A 26724-nucleotide genomic window follows, 5' to 3' on the forward strand; every position below is an offset into this window, starting at 1 on the left:
ATCGGACTTGTTAGCCACAAACGAGCCTGCAGCTGACGTGGACTTTTACCCCCTCCATAAATCTTCGTCTGCGAAGCCAAGCCAAAGAAAGAAAGAAAAAGTATGTATGGTAAGGTGACCTGCAGATTATAGTGGCCCACCATGCGGTCCATCTCCCACTGTGCTTGATGAGTCATTGTCTTACTGTTGATCTTATCTAAGATTCTTCTCCCAGGGCTGAAGGATAAGTGATGGAAGGATTCCAACATTCAGCAGTGGAGCTGATAAAACAGAAGGAATTGTGAGCTGAGCAAGAAAAGGAGGGTCACACCTTCAATTACCTCATTCCAGCTCCACCTCTATAACACACCCCTTTTCATGAAAGCCAATATATGGGAGTTAAATCAGGCAAGAAATAAAAAAAGTCATCATCCTCCAATCTGAAAATCAGCAATCCCTTTACTCCTTCCACCAAGCCAATGTTGTATTTCTCCATGTCATCTAACTTTCTAGACCATCCTATCATGTGGAACCTTGTCAAAGGCTACGATCAATTCCATAGTTCCTTCACAAGAACCTCAAGTTAATAAATGCAATTTTATGCTTTCTTCAAACAGGTATTGATTACATAAACAAAGAAATGATGTTGAATGTATGAAACAACATTTTGTGAGCTTTAGGGCATCAATTTAGATTTCTATTAGTAAATCTTATGAGAATGAAAACGTGGATAAGCCATTTTATTAATTTTGAAAAATGGTTTATAAAAATTGGATATTTGTTCATTGAGTTGTGGAAGATTATGAGTGAAAATCATAATTATTATTAAACATTAAAGACTGAATGGAGATTTTTTTTTGCATTTGACAATTCAGCAAAAATATGTTCTTTTTTAATTAGTTAGCAGGTATTTTGTATATAAACACCTCTTTGAAGATAGTACATTCTACAATGAGCTATTGTTGAGGTAAAGATCATAAAAATCACTTATGCCATTGAATAGTTATTTGAAAAGGGCAAGTCTAAGGCAATGTAACGAAGAATGGGAAAACTAGGATTAAAGTAAACCACTATAATTGGACAGCAGCCCTGAAGAAGCTTCAAAAGGCTTTTGCAATTTAATATCTAAAATTCTATTTGATATGAAATGGAGGCAAGTGTCTTAAGCTACAGATTGGCAGCAACATAAATCCTCTGCATAATAACAGCTAGATAAATGGATATTTTTTTTGTTTATCTTTTCTTGTTAACTTGCTGAGAAGATATAATTTTTTTCAATTTTCTCCTGGTATTGACCTGGCAACCATTTGATGAAACTGTCTGAATAAATGAGGCAGCTCAGCAACATCAAATGCTTTACAGGCATGCTACCCCTCAAGTCTCTCCTGACGTTTAATAAGGTCACAGCTGATCTAATTGTAACCTCAGCTCTGCATTCCCATCTGCTCATGGTAATATTTCACCCCCTTGCTTATTAAATATATGTCTGCTTCTGTTTTAAAAATATTCAGACCAGAGTCTTTCAGAGAGGGTCCCAAAGATTCATGAACTTTTGAGTGAAAACTTTTGTCTCATTTTTGCTTTAGGTGCATGATGCCTTATTTTGAAACAGTGACGCTGTACCAGGCTGTCCCTCTTCACATATTAACATCCTTCCTTAAATAAGGAGACAAGTACCATACACAATACTCCACATGGGGTCTCATCAGTCTTCAATATATCTGAAGCATACTTCTGTATTTAATTCTTGCAATAACCAATAGCATTCCACTAGCTTTAGTGATTATTTCCTCTACCTGCACACTCGTGAATCATGTAATCAAACATCAAGTTCTCAGTTTCTACAATCCCTCACCATTTGCATAATATGCTTCCTTCTGATTTTTCTTGCTAAAATAGTTTCCCATTTTCCCTTATTATAATCACATTGGGCCACTCAACTCATCCTATCCATACTCTTTTATAGCCTCTTTATAGCCACTTTAAAACTCTTCCCTACCTTTGTGTCAGCTTTGATCTCTCGATCATGTTTATTGTCATGCACGTAGAACATAGATACTTAGTATCTGGATTTCAAGCAACTCAATCTCAAACAAGTAGCAAAAAAAATCAAGGAAAATAAACTTTAAAAACAAAAATAAATAAGAATAAAATAACAGGTGAAAAAAATACATAAGTTTAAAATTGCAAAAGTAAATATTCTCTGAAGTAACACATAAACCTCAGGTGAAGAGGGGAGCAAACAGTCAGACAGCTGAGGGCCTTGGTCGTGCTTTGCTCATAGCAGCTGTTTGAATGGAGTTGTGTTTGAATAAAATGGTGTCACACAAGATGAAGAACTGGCTCCTGCTGCTTGCTGTTGGGGTGACTCTCTTAAAGTATCTCCTTATCTCTGTTTAGTAAGAGTAGCCCTGTCAGAGGCTTAATTTGTAAACTTGGGAGAGGGGGGTTATTTATCTATAATATTATTGTTTATCTTTTGGGCAGCTCTGTGGAGGGAGCGGAACCTAAAGATGCAGCAACAGTTAAATGTTTTCAAAAATCGGATTGAAAATAACGTAAGATACTTTAAGGTTTATATAGTCATGCAAATGATTTTTTTTTCAGTATAAGTACAGTATAGTATTTTTGCCTTTTGCCTTTTGAACTGTTTATTGTAATGCTAGTGTTTTAGTAATTCTCAAGCAACTGGAAAATACACTTAACCAACACCCATTGGTGCCACATACCAGGGCTTTTACTGTACACGTCCATGAAAATCCTTACTTGCTGCAGTTGAACGGGAACATTTGTGAAAAAAAAGATAACTACAATACTATACATAATTCAATTAAAAAGACAATGAAAGCAAAAGATAGATGATAAATATTCAGTTATCCTAATGTAAAAAATTAAATATAAATAACTAGGCCTTCTCCCAAGTTATTTATTTTCTGTCCATCAAGTGTACTGTCTCTCTTTGCATGAGCAATCCCATTCCAGAACCCGGTCCCTTGCAAATGCTTTCCTTTCACATCCTTATCCAGCTTTTTCTCAAGGATGCAAATGTATTTACTCACCCTCCCCAAACAATGCATAACTAAAACCCCACCCCGCATGCGCCATGGGAAATTTACGTCTGTTGTTTTTGTTTTCTTTTACCTTCATTCCATGTCCCTTTTTCTTTAACCCTCCACCAACAGAAACAGTTTCTCTTTGTCCATGATGTAATCCTTCTGTCAGCCTTGCAATCTCCTGTATTCCATAGCATTGAATTGTTTATTGTCACATGAACCAAGATGCAGAGAAAAGCTTTGTTTTGCATACTATCCAGGCAAATCAACTAATACCTCATGCAGTAATAAAATAAAATTGAAGGGCTTGGTGTTATAATAAGCCATCAGCTAGGTATAGTGTAACAAAGGCAAATGCCAGGATATGGTGAAAAATACAATTAAAAGAGTGCAATTATTCTCACCAATGAGAGGTCCATTTAAAAGATAACAGCAGGAAAGAAACTGTACTTGAAGCTGGAAGCTTATGTATTCAAGCTTGCCTTTTTGTGCCTGACAGAAGGGGATAAAAGAGAGTATGACTGAGGTGAGATGGGTGCCAATATGTTGGCAGCTTACCTGACACAACATGAGGTATAGACTGAGTTGAATGGGGAAAGTAGATTTGTTTGATGGCCTGAACTGCATTCACAAATCTTTGCAGCTTCTCCTGACCTTGTGATGAACCTGGACAGGAGACTTTCTATGGTGTATCTGTAAATCAGGAGAAATACCAGATTCCACTGTCGATCCATATATCCAATATAACGTCACTGAAATTACTTTGCTATATCCCCTCTGCACCCTCTCCAAGCCTTCACATTGTTTCAAAAGCAGAACTGGATACAATGCTTCAGTTATGGCTGAACTAGTGTTTGGTAAAAGTTCAAAGTGGCATCTTGCTCAAGTAGAAATGTTGGAGGAACTCAGCACGTGTTCAGAGCAGGTAAAGAGATACAATGACATTTCGGGAAGAAGGGCTCAGGTCCTAAACATCAGTTATATCTCTTTACCTGCACTGGACACTGCGAGACCAGCTGGGTTCCTGTAGCATTTCTGTTTTTTAATCCCATCACAGCATCTGCAGATTTTCGAGTTTCACATCTGAATCTTAATTTATAAAGCCCGGTCACTCCTGCTTCCTTTAGTCACTTTCTAAGTCTGCCCTCCCACTTCCAAAGAATATAAAGAATAATTTATATTGCCTCTCATCATTTTTTTTCATGTCGCATTTCTTGGTGTAAAATCTAATCTCCTATTTATCTGCTATTTTCACAAGGCCATCAATGTCACCCAGGTCTTTCATTGCCTTCACTATTTGCTATATCTGCAAAACTAGATGATATTTTGGGTCATCTGGATTTTAGCACGATTCGAAGAAGAGGTAGGGGCTGCCAAATTCTGCAGTTGAAACATTCTACAATGCACAAGGTATAAGGGCATCAAACTACAGAATTGGCCTGTGCAGAGAATACAATGAAAGATCTTTTCTTTGCTCATTCCATTATTTTGAATGGTAGAAATCACTACAAATAGTGTGTGTGGGTGGGTGGGTGGGTGGGTGGGTGGGTGGGCGGGTGCGCGCGTGTGTGTGTGTGTGTGTGTGTGTGTGTGTGTGTGTGTGTGTGTGTGTGTGTGTGTGTGTGTATGTGGTGTGTGTGTGCATGTGCACGTGTGTAAGAGACTTACTTAGGACCAAGAAAGAAAACCATGGACGTTTTACCGCACTCACAATTAATCTGAATTTTTTCAGTTTTTTTCCACCAGAATTGAATTTCTCAAACAAATAGTTCCACTCAGAATCCTTCAAGAACCACAGTAAAAGGGTTCATTAACTTCCCACTGTTTATAGGAACGGGTGACCACATTCTTGTCATTACCCTTGGGACTATACTTCAAACGCACTTAATTTTCTTTGAAGTAGCTTAAGATCTCTCAGAATTAGATCGTTTATTCATTTTTCATTATTCTCTATATAATCACTTCCATGGATGCTTGTTATTTTCTATTGAACGGTTTATTTATTTCCCAATCGAATTGACTTGTGCGCTTCTCTGTCTAAAATTGAAACAGTGCATCTTCTTGATAACAATGAAGTACCTCGGTTGGTGCTGAAGTCATGACTTTAAACCTTCCGTTGCTTATTAGAGATCATTTATATGTGCAAAGGTTAGCTTTACTGTTGATAGCTATACTATATATAAAGGCTAAACTCAGTTTCATATAATATATATTGTGTGAATGTGTCATTTCTGTAATGTCCTTCTCACTTTTACATATAAACCTTGGAAGCCTGAATATCATGTTAGACACTGCACTGAGGAGTTGACAAAGTCACTTATCTAAAAATAAAAAGTGCACTTTTTGCAGAGCTTCATGTACTTAAGCACTGATAACCATCTGTGAAAGTGTTCTAATCAAGACTTGATTGAGCAGTACAGGTCCATGTAGGTGCTGCAGAGTAAAGAGCAAGAATTAGAACTGAAGAACTCCCCAAAGTGGCAGCAATCTTATGCACAGTTTGATCTCACAAACTGCAGTGCGATTAATGATGGCTTTGGTAGTACTCCTGTTGAGAGAAGTTTGAATGCCATTCTTGAAGTTGTGCAAAGAGATCTTTAGTGTAAACCTTGTATGACTGAAGCTGACTATCATGCATTTGACAGCTACTGATTACCCCAAGTGGTGTGCGGAATTGAGCAGAGTAGTGATGGCACTCAGTGATAATTTGCATTATCTATTTGTCATTTTCCATGAAAAAGTATTTAGTGTCCAACTTAACCTCAGTCAGCAGCTGCACTGCAGTCACTTCAAAAGAATGATGAGCAGAAATAGTACCTCAGAACAACAGACAATACAAAGTGCAGGGTTATTTCCCACCTACTCCTCCGCATTGTCTCAGGTTGAAGTGCCAGCTGATGAAATAGACAAAGATGATGTGGTCAAACAATAATCATGGCTTTTATTTGCAGAAACTCATGGTACAATAACGAAAGACAATAGATGCATATACAGTTATATCCAAGGGGAGTGACCTCAACAGTAGAGATAATGCACAGTCAAGGTTAGTACAGCAAGGCTCGCCAGAGGGGAGACAGGCAGCTTGGCAGACATTCACCACCGTCTCCCCCCGGCAGAAGAAGGGTTAAAACCAAAAGGACATCTGCTAGGAAAGACTGACGCAAGTGATACATGGATGCCATATCTGGCCTTGAAATACTCTAACAGCCAAAATACGCCAGAATCTAGCAAGCAATCGAAATATAATGAGATGTTTTATGAATATGTCAGCCTATCAGGTTGTTTATGAATTCTGATGCTTTGCCTCAAAACAGGTGGATCCTTTGCAATTTTGGGAACTGGTACAGGTCCTGGGTCTATAGTGTGGGAAGGACTGGCTTCTGGACCCGTTCCAGAATCACCAGCGTGAGGCAGTGGAGCCTCAGCATGGCCATCTGAAAGCTGACTAGTGGTCACAGACTGGGGGGGCGTGAGTTCAACCTCTCAGGCTCCCTCTGAGTAGGGGTGTGAGGAAAGGTCGAACCAGGCGAGGCCAGATCTCTTAGGGGTACAGTGTCAGTACTTCCGTCTGGGAACTTATCATGAGCGTAGTCGGGGTTAGTATGCAGTAGCTGAACTGGTTGGACTAGGGGGTCTGTTTTACGGGCCCGAGCGTGGGTCTTCAGCAGCACGGTTCCAGGCTCAGATAAATAGGCTGGCCAGTCCATCACAGTTCCTGATTTCCTAGGAAAGGCAAACATACATTCATGAGGTGTTTGCTTTGTTGCAGAACACAATAAAGACCAAATAGAATGTAGTGCCTCAGGCAGCACGTCCTCCCACCAGGTAACAGGGTAACCATGTGTTTTTAAAGCAACATTAAGACTTCCAGACTGTAGCATTAGCCCTTTCAACCTGCCCATTGCCATGCAGGTTGTAGCTCGTGGTAAGGCTGGTGGCAATCCCCTTTCGTAGCAGGGCTCGCTGGAGTTCAGTGCTCATGAATGCTGAGCCTCTCTCGGTATGAATATAATTGGGAAAACCAAAAATGCTGAAAATTCTGTCAGGTGACTTAATGACAGACGCTGACGAGACGTCAGGGCAGAGTATTGCAAAGGGAAACCTGGAATATTCATCAATTACAGTAAATAAATATACGTTGTTGGAAGGTAACGGCCCTTTAAAATCTAAGCTAATCCTCTCAAAAGGTCAGGTTGCCTTGATGAGAGTGGCCTCTGGAGCTTTGAAGTATTATGGTTTGCATTCTGCGCAAACAGGACAGCTTTTAGTCAGTTTCCTGACTTCTTCCAGAGAGTAAGGAAGGTTGTTAGCCCTTATGTAGTGGAAGAATCTCATGACTCCTGGGTGGCACAGTCTACTATGGATCTCTTTTAGCCCCTCCAGCTGAGCACCAGCAGCAGATCGTGACAACCTGCCCAGTCTGTACTGAATCTCATAATTATGTTGAGAGTTCTATTTGCCAGCGTGCCATCTTATCATTCTTGATTTTACTTTTGTGTTTAATACTGAACATGTAGGCTACAGATTTCTGATCAGTGACAAGAGTAAATTTTCTGCCGGCCACAAAGTGCCTCCAGAAATGAATAGTTTCAAAAATAGCCTGGGCTTCTTTTTCAATGGCAGGATGTTTAAGTTCAGGTCCGCGTAACGTCTGGGAGAAGAATACCACAGGTCTGCCCTTTTGATTAAGGGTTCCTGACAAGGCACAATCTGTGGCATCAGTTTCCATTTGGAATGGGTCATCCTCGTCAATGGACGAGAGTGTAGCTTTGGCAATATCAGCTTTAATTCTCTCGAAAGCCTTCAAGGCCATTGGAAAGAGAGGAAAAGATTTAGTGTCAAACAGAGGACGTGCCTTCGTGGCGTAGTCCCGAACCCATTTGCAGTAGGAAAAGAATCCCATACATCTTTTAAGGGCTTTTGCTGAGTTTGGGGCTGGTAACTTCTTAAGGAGGCCCATTCTTTCCGGGTCGGGGCGGATTTCGCCCTTGCGGACAATGTAGCCAGAATGGGGAGCTCTGTCACGTTGAATACACATTTGCCCTCATTAAATGTAAGGTTGAGTTCTTTAGCTGTTGCTAAAAATTTCTTTAAGTTGTCGTGCTCAGCCTGTGTTTTCCCACAGATAGTGACATCATCCAGATAGGGAAACGTACCCTGTAACTCATACGTCCTAATAATCTTATGCATTTCCTTCTGAAACACTAACACACCATTAGTGACTCCAAAATGTACCCTTTTAAACTGGTATAACCCCCCCCCCATCAGCCTCAAAGGCTGTATAGGATCGTTCCTTTTATTTAATGGGGATTTGGTGGTAAGCTGCTTTGAGGTCGATAGTGGAGTACACTTTGTATTGCGCTATCTGATTAATCATTTCATTGATGCGTGGCAGGGGGTAGGCATCCAGGTCAATGTAACAGTTGATTGTCTGGATGTAGTCAATAGCCAGTCGTTTCTTAGTGTGATTTTTCACAACTACCACCTGGGCTCGCCATGGCCTCTTAATGGGTTCAATTACTCCCTCTTTAAGCAATCTCTGGGTCTCAGTTTTGATAAACTCATGATCTTCTTTGCTGTAAGTATGGCTCTTTGTGACAATCGACCAACACTCGGGGGATAAATCACTGAAAAGGGAGGGAGCTTTGATCTTTAATGTGGACAGACCGCAGTAACTAGCGCGGGGAGGATGGTAAGTGTGGGTAGTGAACACTACACTGTTCATCTGAGATTGAATATCTAACCCCAGTACCACAGGGGTACAGAGCTCCTGCATAATAAAGAGCCACACATCAGCCAGGCAATGTCCCTGCAAATTTGAAGTAACTTTACACTTGTCCAATACAGTTTTTGTAAGTTCACTACAAACCATCAATATCTTTCAGTTCGCTGGATATCTCCGGAAATTTAAGGCTCTGGCAACTCTCTCGTGGATGTAGCAGTCAGCACTCCCCAAGTCTATTAGACAATCAAGAGTCTCACCATTCATCTCCCCTTCATAGTCAACCGTTCCAGTCCGTAACATCCCCAAAGCTTTGGAGTCAATTGAGCTATCACAGGGGATCTCCCCTCACTGTCACTTGAAGTCGATTCAGCCTGCTCGTCTGAAGATTCCCCCTTTTCACAGTTGTCTTCCATTCTTGCAGCTCCAGGATGCATTTTCTTGGTCCTTCGCTTCTTCTTCTTATCAGTGGGAGTACTTTTCACCTTACACGCTTTAGCAAAGAGGCTGAGTTTCCCACAATAGCTGCAGGTAGCAAATCAAGTCAGGCACTTCTGTCTGGGGTGCCAGCTCTTATCACAGAAGTAGCATTTTTCAGGAGTTCCCCTTTTTCTTTCCTTCAGGGTTCCAGCACTCCTGGATATTTCCTTTTCGGTTTCTAGCATTTCACTGGACCACATGGCACTTCCCAGTGTTTTGGCTAGAGTGACTGCCCGGTCGTGGGTTATATATACAGGATATAACTGTATATGCATCTATTGTCTTTCATTATTGTACCATGAGTTTCTGCTAATAAAATTGAAGTGCCAATTGATGAAGTAGACAAAGACGATGTGGTCAAACAATAATCATGGCTTTTATTAGCAGAAACTCATGGTACAATAATGAAAGACAATAGATGCATATGCAGTTATATCCAAGGGGAGTGTCCTTAACAGTAGAGATAATGCACAGCCAATGTGAGTCAAGCAAGGCTCACCAGAGGGGAGACAGGCAGCTTGACAGACATTCACCACACAGGTAACTTGAAGGGTGGTAGAGGGTGAACAGGCCAAAACTAAAACATTAATTTCCGAAAATATTAGTGATGGAGTGTCTGCCATTTGCAGGCTCACTGCTGTTTTCTTCAGTGGTTTGAGAACTCAGGCAAGAGCCTCCTGAATAAATATTAATCCAAATCCTATCGTGTCACCAGGAACCAGGTGATATTTGTACTGCTAATCCTGGCAACTACCTCGCTGGGACCTTTCACACTTCTGTTTTGCCCGGCATTTGAGTACAGATGTTCTCAGGTGTCCAAAGGGCCAATTTGCACTGGATACACTAGGGCAAATCTTTCCAAATCCAAGATACGTCAACTGACCAAGAATCTACAAGGCTATCAATCTTTGCAGCCTACATTCCTCTAAACTCTGGGTTCAGGTGCATATCTTGCCAATGGAATAGAAATGAAGCCTGTACATTCCACTGTGGCTCTTGGATTGTCAGCCTGTACTCAAGAGATAACATTTGAATTTTCGATGTGGAAGTGATATTGTCATTTGACAGTCACAATATCCCTGCATCATTCCTGCAAATTATGATTCATAGTGGCACCTTAAGTGTTCACTCCTGCATTCATTCCCTCACACCATTCTGTATTTTTTTTGCCAAGGTATACATTTCTATTTCCCTTTTATTATCACACACTTTCTCAGTTTCAGTGTCAGTTTGAATCTTAGATATATTGATAATGTTATACAGTGTAAGTCATTTTTCAACTTACTTAACTCGTAGCTACCAACACATGGTGCAGATTAGTAAAATGGCGGTTAATTTTGAATAGTATGCATATACAACGATTTACTGGCTCATGCTCGAATTTCTTACACGTGATCATTTATGATATTATGACACTGCCAGAGGGTGGTGAATCTCTGAAACTTGTCGCCATGGGTGGCTTTGGAGGTCAAGTTGTTTGGTGTATTTAAGGCAGAGATTGTTAGGTATCTGAATAGTCAGGGTATCGAAGGTTATGGGGCGAAGGGAGCAAAGTGAGGTTGTGTGGGAGAATGAGTTAGCTCGTGATGGAATGGCGGAGCAGGCTCGATGCACCAAAAGGCCTGCTTCTGCTCCTATATCTTATGAAATCAACTTAATCAGAATGGGTGGGTGTGTAATTTGCACCAACACTTTATAAGTCAAAGCATCTTGGCTGACTCAGTTTTATGAAATATCCCAATTGTCCTCAAGAAATAAGTGAGCACCATTCAAACTGGGCTCAAATGACTGGTTGGTGTGAGTAACTACACATAAGACAAATGTCCACTGATTTGAAATGTCTTGACTCAGAAATTAAATGAGTTATCTCAGTCTGCAGGCACCTATAATTTAATAGGTTTATAGCATGCCAATGGGGCTCAGATGATGTATGAATTGTGAATGTAGTGCTACATCCTCAAGCATATTACAAAGGTTGCGAATGTCTTCCAATATGTTTACAGTTTTGCTTGGGTGCCTCATCATGTTTTTCCCATTGGATCCTGATTGTTAGAGTTCATTTCTGTATTTTTTTTACTGTTTGATATTTGTCCAGGTAGCTAACAGATGACACGAAGAAAATGCTGCTTTTGGATTTTTCAGTAAAACTATCCAAGTTAGAAATAATAATGTTGCATTATCCCTCCTAATCCTGTTCAATCCCCTTGTAGCACTTCACAATGCTGCCTCCTTTCATGGCATCGTGTCCATTTTGCAGATCATTAATGCCTTCAAATGCCTATCTGTTTGCACCTTCAGTCTCTGCCATTGCTTCCTATCTTTTGCCAGCCTCCTCCCAGTCACTCGTTTAGATTGACAGAGCCACATGGAATATTTTTTTTAAATTTTTTATTTTTTACACCATAAACCACATTGACCATGATACATACATTTTCCTTTTCAAATATATACAGATGTCTTTCTTGCCCTCAATTTCCACATTCTATCTGTCATTAAGATATAGCGGATCGACAGTGCATTTCATGCTTTTTTTAATCTCAGCTCTATAGTTGGTCAGGAAAATTAATGAACATTTCTACTCCCGACATTTTCCAGCTACTCCCACTGACATCAGGGCAGTTGTGTTTACCTTGCTCGATCATATTGCTTTCTGCCATTCATGCTCAAAGGGTTAAAAAATATGCAGTGCCATGGAACTGGTCTGGAGGACTGGGATGGGGGGGTGGGGAACATTACTTTTTTGTTACCCTTCCCCACTGATTTCATCAACAATGGACACTTCTGTTCAGGTATTCATTAGATAATTTTGGAACTAGCAACAATAATTTGCAGGAGATATAAGTGATCGAGCTTCTTAAAAATATGTCATGAAACTGCCCAAATCAAGAAGGATGCAAATAAAAACCTGCAGGTGCTGGAAATCTGAAATTTAAAAAAAAACACATCAAAGGGTGAATTACTCACAGGTGAATTCTGGGACCTATCCTCAGAACTGGGAATGAGTGAAAGGTTAGATTTCAGTAGTGGAGGAGGCGAAGGGGAGGGGGGAGTGGGGGAAAGAGCAAAAGGTAGGATGAGAGCAGATGGATTAATACAAGGTCCAGTTTCTGCCTCTTTGCTCCACCAAAAACCTTAAGCAATAGTCCATGTTTTTCCACTCACAAGGAACCAGGACAAGGGTTTTCCTTGGATCTAATTTTGATCAATTGACAGTGTGTGACATGCTGTGGTAGCGGCAAGCAGACACCAAACACAAAAGACTGTACTACAGGCTTTATTCTGCTTAAAGTCTGTACACACCAGTTTCAGCTAAGGTGGCTCCCGAGTGACTGGCTCAGGAGGGGCCGGACCAGGCTTATATTCAGGTCCGCTGATTGACAGCCGGCCAGGTGGAGTCAGCCCCCAGGTGGTCCTTCTGTAGGTACAGAGATCGCCCCCTGCAGTAGGCTAGTGGTCGTATCACCACACAATGGTTCATCAAAAGGAGCAGCAATTGGGCTGGCATCAGTAAATGTTCATCTATTGTTTTGCATGCTTCATTTTTATGATGAATTGCAAGAAAATCTTCAGATTTGTGCACATTTCTTGAGCCTAAATTGTCTTTGAGAAAAAAACATTCACTATACATTCTTAGCAAGATTGTGTGTGTCTTGGAGGATAACGTGCAGATCTTGTCAGACCCTTTGCCTTCTCTGTCTCAGCATTATAGTGGCTAGGCTTGGGGGATACTATGGGGAAATCTGATGTGTTTCTGTAATGCACCCACAGTAATGGAGAGAGATGTTTAGATGGGGTAACAGCTGGTAATTGAGTGGACTTCCTTGTTCTGAATGATACCACATTTCTGAATCATCTATAGAACATTGCAGCACAGAGAAAGGCCACTTCGGGCCTTCTAGTCTGTGCCAAACCATTTATTTTGCTAGTCTCACCAACCTGCACCTAGTCCATAGCCCATACCTCTCCCATTTATGTACCTGTCCAAATTCTTCTTAAATGTTAAAATTGAGCCTGCATTCACCACTCCAGCTAATAGCTCATTATACACCCCCACCACTCTGTGTGAAGAGGCATCCCCTCATCTTCCCTCTAAACTTTTCATCGTTCACTCTTATTAACCCATGTCCTCTGGTTTGTATCTCACCTACCCTCTGTGGAAAAAGTCGATCTACATTTACTCTATCTAGCCCCCTCATAAATTTAAATACATCTATCCCTTCATTCTTCTGTGCTCCAGGGAATAGATAAAACCTCAAAGAGTCAGTTCCCCTTTCCACTGCATTGGGTGAAGAAAGAAAATATATTAAAAATATTATAAATATATATATATATATATATATATATATATATATATATATAAACCTAACCTATATTAAAAAAAAGAAAACTAAACAAAAAAAACCCCGCATCTGAGCAGCTTATCCTGATGTTCTACATTCTGTCTATCCTTCTTGTAGTGAGGTGATGAAAACTCCCCACAAAACTCCAAATTTGGCCTCACAAATGTCTTATACAACTTTACCATAACATCCCAACTCCTATACTCAATAAAATAAAATCACAAAGCTGGATAAAGTCAGCAGATCAAGCAGTATCCTTTATATAGCAAAGGTAAAAACATATCATTAATGTTTCGAGCTAGAGCTTTTCATCAAGATATGGAAAAATGTCTTGCAGTGAAATGGAGATTCTGATTTGAAAGGGAACACAGAGAACTTTACATCAGTATTGTATTTTTTATTTCAATCAGGTGAAAGTTATATAAATCAAAACAAAGATGGGAATCAGACTTGAATATTAGTATTGATAAGAACTGGTTTGACGTATGGCACGACTGTATGACTAGTACAATTAATGTAAGATATAGACTAGTGCAATATAATTTTCTGCTTCAGCTGTATCTTACCCCACAGAAGTTGCATAAATTAAATTCCAATATATCAGATATATGTTTTGGATGTGGGGATGAAACAGGTGCCTTTTTACATTCTACCTGGTCTTGCTCAAAAGTGAAACCCTTTGGGGAAAATTTAAGTATTTTATTAAACCAGATTATTGGGAAAAAAATTGCCACAAAGTTCAGAATTGTTTCTCCTAGGAAATACTGTGGACATAGGACCTAAAATGAAGGACCTAATTAGAATTTCTTAAATTTGCATTGGCAGTGGGCAGGAAATATATTGTAGTTACCTGGAGGTCTGATTCCCTTCTGGACATAGCCCGATGGAATGTGGAAATGTATTGTTGTGTTCCCCTGGAGAAAATTACTTACAATTTAAGGAAGAAATATAATATGCTTCTGACAATCATATTTGCAGAAGACAAGGATGAATATTTAACATAATTATTCTGTTTCTGAGTTTTTACGTCCCTCTTCTTTCCTATATTCGAGATCCAGGCAAGTAAAAGAGTTGGACTTTCTGGAGTGGATTCCAGATCCCTACAGCTCCTCTTTCTCCCTTTTCTCTTTTTTTATTTATTTTTCTTAATTCACTTTATTTTTCTTTCTCTTTTTACTGTTCTCCTTCTATCATAGGGTTTTATTTGTGGGGGAGGAGGGATGGGGTTATTTGGAATCATGGACAACCTATATCAATGATTCTTTCTTTTTTCACTTTATTTAATGTATTTGTCATGATTAACTCTTGATATTTGTTTGACCACAAAATTAAAATAAAATATTACAAAAGGAAATGTGTCAGCAGACATCCGAACAATACAGATGAGCAGCAGTGAGAGAGAAAAGGAGAACTTGAACAGGATAGGCACACCAGGGTCACCTTGCAAAGCCATCCTGGCCAGAGAAGAAATGAGCCTTCCGTCGCGCATGCAGCGATCTTCAGCGCAAACCTCAGGAGATCCAAAATGAATGGTGGACTATCCTCGCCAAACGAACCCAAACGAACCCAGTAGTGAGAAGTAAAACATGAAAATCTGCAAACACTGTTGTTGAAGTAAAAAACACAAAGCTGGAGAAACTCACATTGCTCTTGATATACCTGTAGAAATCCTTAGGATTTTCCTTCACATTGTCCACCAAAGCAACCTCAGGTCTTTTTTTTTGGCCTTCCTGATTCCTTTTTTGAGGTTTTTCTTGCATTTTTATACTCCTCAATTATCTAATTTGCTCACTGTTACCTATAACTGCTATACATCTCTCTCTTCTTGTGACCCAGGTCACAATATCCCTCATAAACCAAAGTTCCCTAGTCCTGCTAACTTTGCCTTTAATCCTGACAGGAACACACAAACTCTGTGCTTTCAAAATTTCACCTTTGAAGGTTTTCCACATACCTCGCACATCCTTGCCTGAAAACAACTTATCTAGAATCCATGCATTCTAGATCCTTTCTCATTTCCTCAGAATTGGCCCTTCTCCAATTTAGAATCTCAACCCGATTCCCAGAGCTATCCTTCTCCATAATTAATTTGAAACTAATGACATCATGAGCACTGGACCCAAAATGTACCCCTGCACATACTTCTGTCACCTGTCTTGTCTTGTTCCCTAGTGGGAGATCCGGTATTGCTTATAAATAGTCCAGTCCCTGAGGGTATGTATGTAGTTTCACTGCCCGTGGGAAGAAACTTGTTTCTCACCCTGGTGGTACTGGATCTGATACTCTTGTATATTGTTATTATTCTCTGTTCCTGACCTGGGATGTGAAATTGAAGAGTATTAATGCACGGAGCTGAGTTATATGGATGGCAGTCACCTACAATCTGAACTAAATTGGTATCAGCAAAAAAAAATAACCTAAATGAAACAGATTCCACTTTACCAAAAACAAAGACCATGATGGGCAGCATGGTTGGTGTAACGGTTAGTGCAACGCCTTTACAGCGCCAGCAATCGGGACCGGGGTTCAAATCCCATGCTGTCTGTGCAAAGCTTGTATGCTCTCCCAGTGTCTGCATCGGTTTTTCCTGGGGTCTCTGGTTTTCTCCCACCATTCGAAATGTACTGGGGATGTAGGCTAATCGGGTAGAAATTGGGTGGCACGGATCGTGGGCCGAAATGGCCTGTTACCGTGCTGTCTGTCCAAATTTTAAAAAAATTAAATTTTCCACCTGGAGGTTATGAATCATAAGGAGCAATTGTTATCTTATCAGTGGTGATCTGATTGTCTTCATTTCTGTTTCACTGTTGTTAGCGATATTTAAGCACACAGCAATTTATTCATCAAAGTGCAAATAATCTTGAAAATGCACATCAAAATACTCAAAGTAAAAGCTGATCAATGATTCAGTCAGTGAGGCAATATGTTTGAAGAAACAAGATACTGCTATTTTTCTTCCACATAATAAAGATTAAATGTCTTGCTTAATGTTAAATATTGATACTGTAGTTCAAAGCTTCCCCTTTTAACAATAACACTGGCATCCACTTTGGGATAAATCATTTGATCTCTTGTACAGTGTTATAAAATGGGAACAAGAAAAAAAAAGAATCATGTATATTTCCGTAGCACCTTTCTTGATTTCAAGATGTTCAAAAGTACTACATCTAATGGATTTTAAGGACTTTTTGCCACATAGTCTCTGTCCTCATTTTGCATATAACAAGTTCACACATATGGCACAGCGATAATGAAAAGATTGTCAGCTTTTAGTGATGCTGATTGAGGGCTAATTATTGGCCAAAGACACTGGGGAAACTCATCAGCTTTCTTCAACATGGTGCCTTGGGTTCTTTTACATCAAATTGAGAGAGCAAAGAAGTAAATCAATTCCATAAAAGTGTGCTTCAGGAAAAACTCATTACGCTATTCTGCTTTGATTAAAGCAAGAGCTTTTCTCCATTTAATATTGCTTCAACAACATTTTTACAATGTACCATCAATTTAGGGAGAAGGAAAGATCTCTCTGTGCACTGCACAGTCACCCTTGATTGCACAGTTTTAAAACTTTACCATTTAGGAGCTTTTAGGAATATTAACCCCATTGAGCTGACAGTTAAAATTGAAAAAAAAAAGCGTGGTTGTTTGGGTTTGTCTCTGGTCCTGCAAACACTAGCCACCATTAAAAAAAAAAATATTTTATTTAAAGTCACAATAAATGCATTCATTTTACAAATATATTATTCAAATCCCAGTACATGTGGTATTAAAAAAAAAGAGAGAAAAAAAAAGATCCACCCAGACCCCTCCCCACATCCCATTCTAACCCCCTGACTGAAAAAAAGAACAAAATAAACAAAGGGAACAGAGCTCTTCAACTAAGAGTTTTATTACTATAATATTTCATATTATTGTATATAGAGAGACCTTAGAAGAAATAAAATATCAAAAATTCAATAAAATATTTAAACCCACCTTTTGTAAATATGAGCTCCATATTTTCAAAAATATATATTTATCTCATAAATTATACGCCATTTTCTAAAGTGGCTTACAGCTCCAAATCTCAGCATTCCATCTGTCCATTCCCAAATTTATATCTGATTTCCAAACTATGGCTATGCACTTTCTAGCTATTGCTCAGGCTATTTGCACAAATTTAACTAAATAAATATTCAGTTTTAATTTTAATTTAATTCCTTTAACAACTCCTAATAGAAATAACAATGCATCCTGTGGGAATTTAATCCCTGTTATTTGTTCTAAAAGCATACCTATTTTCAATCAAAAAGGTCCAGCTTTAGGACATTGCCAAGTAGAATGTTCACATCTAAAACATAAATCCGACTAAATCTGATTCAATTTGTTTATCTTTTGAGATGCCAGATATAACTGGTGAATAAAACTGTAGTGAAATAGTCTGTATCTCACTTTTATTGTACTTTTCATAACTGCTTCCATTTTCTCTCATCTATTTGTATATTCAAATCGACTTCCCATCTTTGACTTATGAATGCCTTTGATTTATGAATTGTTAATTTTTTAGCTTTCTTTTGTAATAATTTATACATTACTGAAATAAATTTCTTTATATTCCCATGACATAACAATGTTTCTACATCTGTTGCTGGAGACAATTTCAAATCTTGACCAAATGTTTCTCATAAAAAATTATGAAGTTAATAATAACATAATCTAATATTTTCAGATATATTAAATTTTTCCTTCATTCTATTAAACATAATAAATTTACCTCCCTCGAAGCAATCCTCAATCTTATTAATACCATGCTGTTGCCAAATCTTTAAATATTGATTCCCATAGAAAAAAGAATAAATCTATTTTGAAATAGCAGAGTTTTCCTGGACATCTGACCAGATGCTTTTATTTCCTTATCAACTTTATTCCATGATAAAATAAAAGTTTCCTTATTTGCTATTAACATTCTCCCATTCCATTTATAAATAACTTATTGAGGGTTTGTTCCCTTTAATTTGCTAAGTTCTCAAACTACAGGGGAATCACGCTGCTCTCCATTACAGGCAAAATCTTCGCTAGGATTCTCCTAAATAGAATAATACCTAGTGTCGCCGAGAACGTTCTCCCAGAATCTCAGTGCGTCTTTCGCGCAAACAGAAGAACTACTGACATGGTCTTTGCCCTCAGACAGCTCCAAGAAAAGTGCAGAGAACAAAACAAAGGACTCTACACCACCTTTGTTGACCTCACCAAAGCCTTCGACACCGTGAACAGGAAAGGGCTTTGGCAAATACTAGAGCACATCGGATGCCCCCCAAAGTTCCTGAACATGGTTATCCAACTGCACGAAAACCAACAAGGTCGAGTCAGATACAGCAATGAGCTCTCTGAACCCTTCTCCATTATCAATGGCGTGAAGCAAGGCTGTGTTCTCGCACCAACCCTCTTTTCAATCTTCTTCAGCACGATGCTGAACCAAGCCATGAAAGATCTCAACAATGAAGACGCTGTTTACATCCGGTACCGCACGGATGGCAGTCTCTTCAATCTGAGGCGCCTGCAAGCTCACACCAAGACTTGTCCGTGAACTACTCTTTGCAGACAATGCCGCTTTAGTTGCCCATTCAGAGCCAGCTCTTCAGCGCTTGACGTCCTGTTTTGCGGAAACTGCCAAAATGTTTGGCCTGGAAGTCAGCCTGAATAAAACTGAGGTCCTCCATCAGCCAGCTCCCCACCATGACTACCAGCCCCCCACCCCCCCCCCCACATCTCCATCGGGCACACAAAATTCAAAACGGTCAACCAGTTTACCTATCTCGGCTGCACCATTTCATCAGATGCAAGGATCGACAACAAGATAGACAACAGACTCGCCAAGGCAAATAGAGCCTTTGGAAGACTACACAAAAGAGTCTGGAAAAACAACCAACTGAAAAACCTCACAAAGATAAGCATATACAGAGCCGTTGTCATACCCACACTCCTGTTTGGCTCCGAATCATGGGTCCTCTACCGGCATCACCTATGGCTCCTTGAACGCTTCCACCAGCGTTGTCTCCGCTCCATCCTCAACATTCATTGGAGCGACTTCATCTCTAACATCGAAGTACTCGAGATGGCAGAGGCCGACAGCATCGAATCTACGCTGCTGAAGATCCAACTGCGCTGGGTAGGTCACGTCTCCAGAATGGAGGACCATCGCCTTCCCAAGATCGTGTTATATGGCGAGCTCTCCACTGGCCACCGTGACAGAGGTGCACCAAAGAAGAGGTACAAGGACTGCCTAAAGAAATCTCTTGGTGCCTGCCACATTGACCATCGCCAGTGGGCTGATATTGCCTCAAACCATGCATCTTGGCACCTCACAGTTCGGCGGGCAGCAACCTCCTTTGAAGAAGACCGCAGAGCCCACCTCACTGACAAAAGACAAAGGAGGAAAACCCCATCACCCAACCCCAACCAACCAATTTTCCCCTGCAACCGCTGCAACCGTGTCTGCCTGTCCCGCATCGGACTTGTCAGCCACAAACAAGCCTGCAGCTGACGTGGACATTTTACTCCCTCCATAAATCTTCGTCCGCGAAGCCAAGCCAAAGAAAAGAAATATTTACCCTAGATGTTTTTTTTTTCTTCTCTGAGTCATACATTGCATTAATAAACTGCATTTGAGCAGCTTTATAATCATTCTTAAAATTGGGGAGCTGCAAATCTCCCAGAGCATATTTTCATGTTAATTTTTCTCATGATAATCTCACCATTTTTCCTTTCCATAAAAATGTTCTTACATAAGCATTTAATTTTTTAAATTAAATTATTTATCATCATTAAAAAAATTAGAGATTTAAAAAGATGGGATATATTGCCTATTACGCTAATATGTAGGGTAAATTGCATTAAGATGAATATCTTCCCTAGAATACAATATCTTTTTCAATCAATTCCAACTGATATTCCTCAAAAGTTTTTAAAGAATACCAGCCACTTTTTGAGTGAATCACATTGAAGTAGCAACACAGAGTGTCAGGAAACCCACTTTCCTACAAAGTTGTATCCTCGCTATCCACTTATGCATTCCCATTCTTCCTTTTCCCAGACACACTAATTTTGACACTGACTTTTACATAGTTTTCTAAAACACTGATGTGAACTGGTACATCTGATTCTTGATTTATGAAGGATATAAATGTCCAAGAGAATGTCCAGCAGTGATTCTTGAGAATGGTTCCAGGGATGAAAGACTTTAGCTACAAAGTTAGATGAGAGAAGCTGGGGTAAATACTACTTGAAGCAAATAAGAGATGTGAGAGAGGTTTACAAGGTCAGGATACAGTTAGATTGGGAAAATAGAAATAAGCTTCTCCCATTTTTGGATTGTTCAAGGACGATGGGATATGGGTTCAAATTGATAGGCAAAAAAGCCAAGGAGAATGTATTTTAATCCACGCTGCTGAAGATCAAGCTGTGCTGGGTAGGTCACGTCTCCAGAATGGAGGACCATCGCCTTCCCAAGATCGTGTTATATGGCGAGCTCTCCACTGGCCACCGTGACAGAGGTGCACCAAAGAAGAGGTACAAGGACTGCCTAAAGAAATCTCTTGGTGCCTGCCACATTGACCACTGCCAGTGGGCTGATATCGCCTCAAACCATGCATCTTGGTGCCTCACTGTTTGGCGGGTAGCAACCTCCTTTGAAGAAGACCGCAGATCCCACCTCACTGTCAAAAGACAAAGGAGGAAAAACCCAACACCCAACCCCAACCAACCAATTTTCCCTTGCAACCGCTGCAACCGTGTCTGCCTGTCCCGCATCGGACTTGTCAGCCACAAACGAGCCTGCAGTTGACGTGGACTTTACCCCTCCATAAATCTTCGTCCGTGAAGTCAATCCAAAGAAAGAAAAGAAAGGTCACCCTCGACATACTGTCTGTCAGAGTGGTGTGAACAACCAAGCACAACATTTGAGTGGAAATCTTTTGAGCACTTGTGTAAAAGTAATTTAAAGGGCCAATGGAAGGTGAAAGGAATCAGACAGGATTGATCTTTCACAGGTCTTGAATGAATTCAATAAGTTGAATGGCTTCTTTCAATATTATAACAAATTTTGCTTACATTGACATTTTTGTATCTATGATCTTCACAGTATCCAATTAAGCTAAAGAAAATGTCTTCAACTTCTCATAAAGTCACCAATGAAAAGAACACTTTCTCATCAATCTGAGTGATGTCTGATGAAGGCTGAAAAACATCAGAACACTGCACAGAGTCTAGTAACAGCTCTAAATTGGTTTGAGTTTTAGCAGAATCCTTGATGAGTATAAAAATCAGAATTCTCAGGGTATTTTAGATATGTGTTGGATATTCCCTCTGGAGGAAGAGGGAAAGGAAAGTAAGTTTTCCTCCCCTTCACCCTGAATGTTTCAATTTCCAATTTCAAGCAATCCATAATCTGTGCTCTCCTCCGACGCACATTCACCTGTCCACTTAGTTTTTTCTTTCTTTTGTTCAGCTCTTCCTCTCACTTCCCCACCTATTTCTGCATATTATCCACTCCCCATCTGGCTCCATCTATTACCTACCATTCTCTATCACATCCACCCCACCCCACCCCCACACTATTCTTCCTCTCCCTCTCATTTCTAGCTCCAAAGATGCTTCAATTAGTTCTTCCAGATTCCACCACCTGCTGACCTTTTGTCTTTTGGAAGTTGAGTTTCGGTTTTCTTCAGTTCCAAGGGTTTGGGACTCAGATGATTTGATTTACTGGGTCTGTCACATTTGTATAACAGATTCAAAAACAAAATTATTATAAGAACCTTTTATAATATCTTCCATCTCTATCCTAATACTGCTTTTGTGATTACCAATTCAGTAGCAAATGGCAGTAACCTTTCAACATTTAATTTCTCTATCCCTGCCTTGGTTTTTGTGTTCCATTATCATTCTAATTTCATCTCAGTTAATCTTCTTTCTGCCTTGCCCTTCATTGTGCTGCTCCAACTGCAGCTACACTTAATTTCATCTCCTACATACTGCCCCTTGCAAAAACCCAGATCACCTTTGGAATTTTATATATTTGACCATCTTGTAATGCTATTTCTAAATATTATGTAGCTTCTCTAGATTTTGCTTTTCCCTCCAGTCTATTTAGAATGTTACTATTTGATTATTATTTTGTATTCTTTTTCCAAAATATTCTGCAGTGGGAGGGCATTTCTGACATTGTGGTGATCAGCTTTTTTGTATGTCCCTGCACAGAATCGTAGATGTTTCATTGATGTGATTTCAACCTCGAAATCACGCACATTGAAGTTGAGTCTTACTATATCCTTGCCAGTCACTCAGTTGGACAGCTGATATGGTTGGCCTTTAGCACTGGTGCTCACCTTCCCAAAAGAACAGAAAAATATATTACTATTTACAGAGAATTAGAAACATAAAGTGATATTCCATGATGCAAAATCTATGGAACCAGTAACATTGACTTTTGTTAACCCTTTTAGCTGAATGGACTTTTGTGTTAATTTGGATCCCAAAATTTACTGGAGGTATTGTAACCTGAAGTACTTTGCATTTATTTTGATTTCTGAAGAAATTCATGCCATTCAAAATAATTGTACATCTAGGTATCCTGAGATATTCCAATAAAGGTGCAAAGAAGCGGCATCACTGAGAGCACATTGATCCGACTCTTGTCTTCTGTACAACTTCGGTGAAGCCTACTCCCTTTTGTACTCAGTTTATGAAGTGGAAGGAAATGCTTGCCTGGCGACAGGGGGGGGTGGGGGGGACCAGTATCCTTTTCAAGATTCAAGATACAATTCCTTTATTGTCATGTAATAGTACAGAATGTGTAATATTAGACAAAACTGCCTTCTGCCTGCCATAAAGCAGAGAAAGTCATCATTAGTGTTGTCTAACAGTGGGAGAGAAAAAGAATCCAAACAGATTTCCTTCAGAGACACTGAGCGTCCATGGATTTGCCCTTTCAGCCTCTGAAGCTGCAGAGATCCCTGTTTGATTCATCGATGACCTGAACTCCACATCCAAAACTCCGATATGATATGGAAAACGTTTTCCCCCCAAGGCCTTTCAAGAGCCCTCACCACCCTCTTGAATCTTGGCTCTGATATCTGGTTCCCATGAGCTAGTTTCCAGCAGCCTGCAGGTAGTGCGGGTGCCCTGACCGCAAGTTGCCCACAATCTGTGTGGGTCCCTCAGCCACTAACTGCCTCACTGGTCCATCACCATGGTCACCTTTACTGTAAGGTTGTCTCCTAGCCTTCTCCATCTCAATGGGGAGTGTTCTTCTGGTTTCTGATGCTCTGACCAAGTCTGCTGCTCCCCGGAGTCATGACCCCTGCTGAGCACAGGCACCGACTTCCATAGTTGCAAGATTTTACTTACAAACACTGTCGGATCCTTTAACAGGCTGCATGGAGCCACTAGCATTAGGGCCAAGCTGCTGAACCCTCCAGAGCAGTGCTGTGAGTTAGCTCTCCACGCTCCCGTGTCTGCATCTTTTGCTCTGTGTGCATTTTTTTCCATGAATTTTCAAGACGGTAAGAGGAAGATTGTCATTTTGGGAAATGAAAATTAAATGACCCGTTTTTGGCACTCACATGGAATCAAAGTGGTGAAAAACAAAAGCTGCAGATTCTGGAACCCTGAGCAAGCAAAGAGTTGCTGGAGAAATTCAGCAGGTCAGGCAGGATCCATGGATAGAAATGGGCAGTCAATGTTTCATGTCGGAATCATTTATCAGGACTAAGATAGAAGAGGGGAAACAACATTCATCAAGGAGGAAAGAAGCAGGGGGGGAGGGCCGCAAGCGTAGGAGGACAAAGTGTAAATGGTGGAGAGACAGCTAGAAAGGAAAAACAATTAGAGGAGAATGGACTCAAAATAATATTGTTAACAATTGGAAAGAAGAATTGCACTGGAAGCATGATGAAAAATTCTCTCTACAATCTGCCCCCCAGAGTTAAATTAGAATGGAAACACATGGTCCAGAAACCATTAGTGCCACAAAGAAAAGACCGCAAGCAACTGACTGTAATATTTGAGATTTATGTTCTGAAGGCTAAAGTGATTGGTGTTGATGTTAAAAGCCCAAATGATTTATGATTTGTGGAAAGTCTTTGGTACACCATCCCTTTTCCTAATGTTTTCAATCACTACGTTCAATGGAACATTCAGAAGAACGCATGCTTTGTTATTCAGCAAGGGTATGGTAGATCTTGCACCTCAGGGCCGCTTTCCTCCATTAACCCCATATTTCCTGATTTTCTTAATATCCAAATATTTATCATTGTCCACTTGAATTCACATAGTGAGTGAACCTCCACAGCCCTGATAGAGTCAAGAATTCAGAATAATGGAAATAATCAGGACATAAAAGCATTTTCCTAGCTAGTAAAGGTTTTTATTTTCGACAGGACAAAATCGTATCCTCCAGTATTACTCTTTGATTTCTAAATGTGCAGATTGTTTATTTAAACATTGTCCTAATTCCATCATCCACAGCACTGCTGCTATTTTTCTTCTTCATTACCCGGCTCTCTTTGAAGTCTTCAGTTTTCTTTAAGCTTCAAATAAAATTCTTTACATGTTTCATCTTATACTATTTTCAGCCACTTTTCAGATTTTCTCCAAGTCTAAGCTTCTTTTATACCCTCGAAGGACACTTTCAATTGATGTCAAAGATTTTCAATATTGATAGTCTTATTTTTTGTTCAAGATGGGAACAGGTCCTTCCAGCCCAAGAGCCCATGATGCTCAATTAACTTAAAAACCCTGTATAGTTTTGAAGGGTGGGTGGAAACTGAAGCACCTAGAGGAAACTCAAGCAAACACAGGGAAAACATACAAACTCTTTTCAGGCCGCACATGGCACATGCCCAAATTAAGCCTCAATTTTATGTTTGAGTTATAATTACTTTCATTATTGTGGATGTACCATTATAATTGCATCCTCTTTATTTGGAAAAGGTTTTCACAATTCTATTTATTTCACTTTGGATATTTCCCACGACTGTTCCTTTCTCTTCAGTAACTTTTCTGTCCAGCTAATTTGGACCAGATCCTTTTTTCTCCCTGGATTTTCCTTTGTTACTGAATACTGAATCAGAATCAGAATTTATTGTCATGAGCAAGTCATGAAATTTGGTGTTTTGTGGCAGCGTCACAGTGCGAACATATGTATAAACCACTTTTACAACAATAAATATATAAACAAAAACAAAGCAGTGCACGAAAAGTAAGGCAGTGTCTTTGGTTCATTGATTATTCAGGAATCTGAGGGCAGTGGGGAAGAAACTGCGTGCTCGTCTTTAGGCTCCTGTACCTTTTTCCTGATGATATCAAAGTGAAGAGGGCATGGCCTGGGTGGTTGGGGTCTTTGAGGATAGAGGCAGCTTTATTAAGACACTGCCTCTTGCAGATGTCCTCGATGGGGTGAAGTCTGGTGCCTGTGATGTTGCAGGCCGAGTTAACAACCATCTGGAGTTTATTCTTGTCCTTAGAGTTGATGCCTCCATACCAGGTAGTGATGCACCCAGCCAGAATGCTCTCCACAGTACAACTATAGAAGTTTTTGAGAGTCTTTGGTAACTCTAAGTAAGTTTAAATTGTTTTCTTATGCCCACATTATATACTGCACTTAATATATGAGAAAAATAAATCAATGTGTGCTGTAATCTTCAGTTCAATAACACCACTTTATCAATACTGGGCAGTTTTTAATCTAAACTACTTTGATTCTTTCTAACTGGATAATAAAAGTTTTGAAAGCAGGAGTACATCATAGTACGGGAATGGTGTTCTCACTAATTTACTTGAAAGATATGTGCCCACATCCCCAATGAAAAAAACATTTTTTTCTTTTTTACTAAAGTTAAAATAATCCATCATCTTCTGCTTCCTATAAATATAAGGAATATAAGGAAATTATTTGTATTTTTCACAGTAAATTCCAAGTGTTTAATTTACCTAAATCAAATCATATCCATATGAACTGTTCCTGTTATTATCCATACCCTTTGAATAGATTGCAATGTGCTGTCAAATGTCCATTTTGGTTCTACCATGTTGTCCAAAATAACAGTGGACAGTATCAGATTACAAAATTGTGGAGGATTTCTTTCTTTAAATTTGGGGAATTTTTTTGCAATTT

Source organism: Narcine bancroftii, chromosome 4 (assembly GCF_036971445.1).
Source record: "Narcine bancroftii isolate sNarBan1 chromosome 4, sNarBan1.hap1, whole genome shotgun sequence".
Lineage (NCBI taxonomy): Eukaryota > Metazoa > Chordata > Chondrichthyes > Torpediniformes > Narcinidae > Narcine > Narcine bancroftii.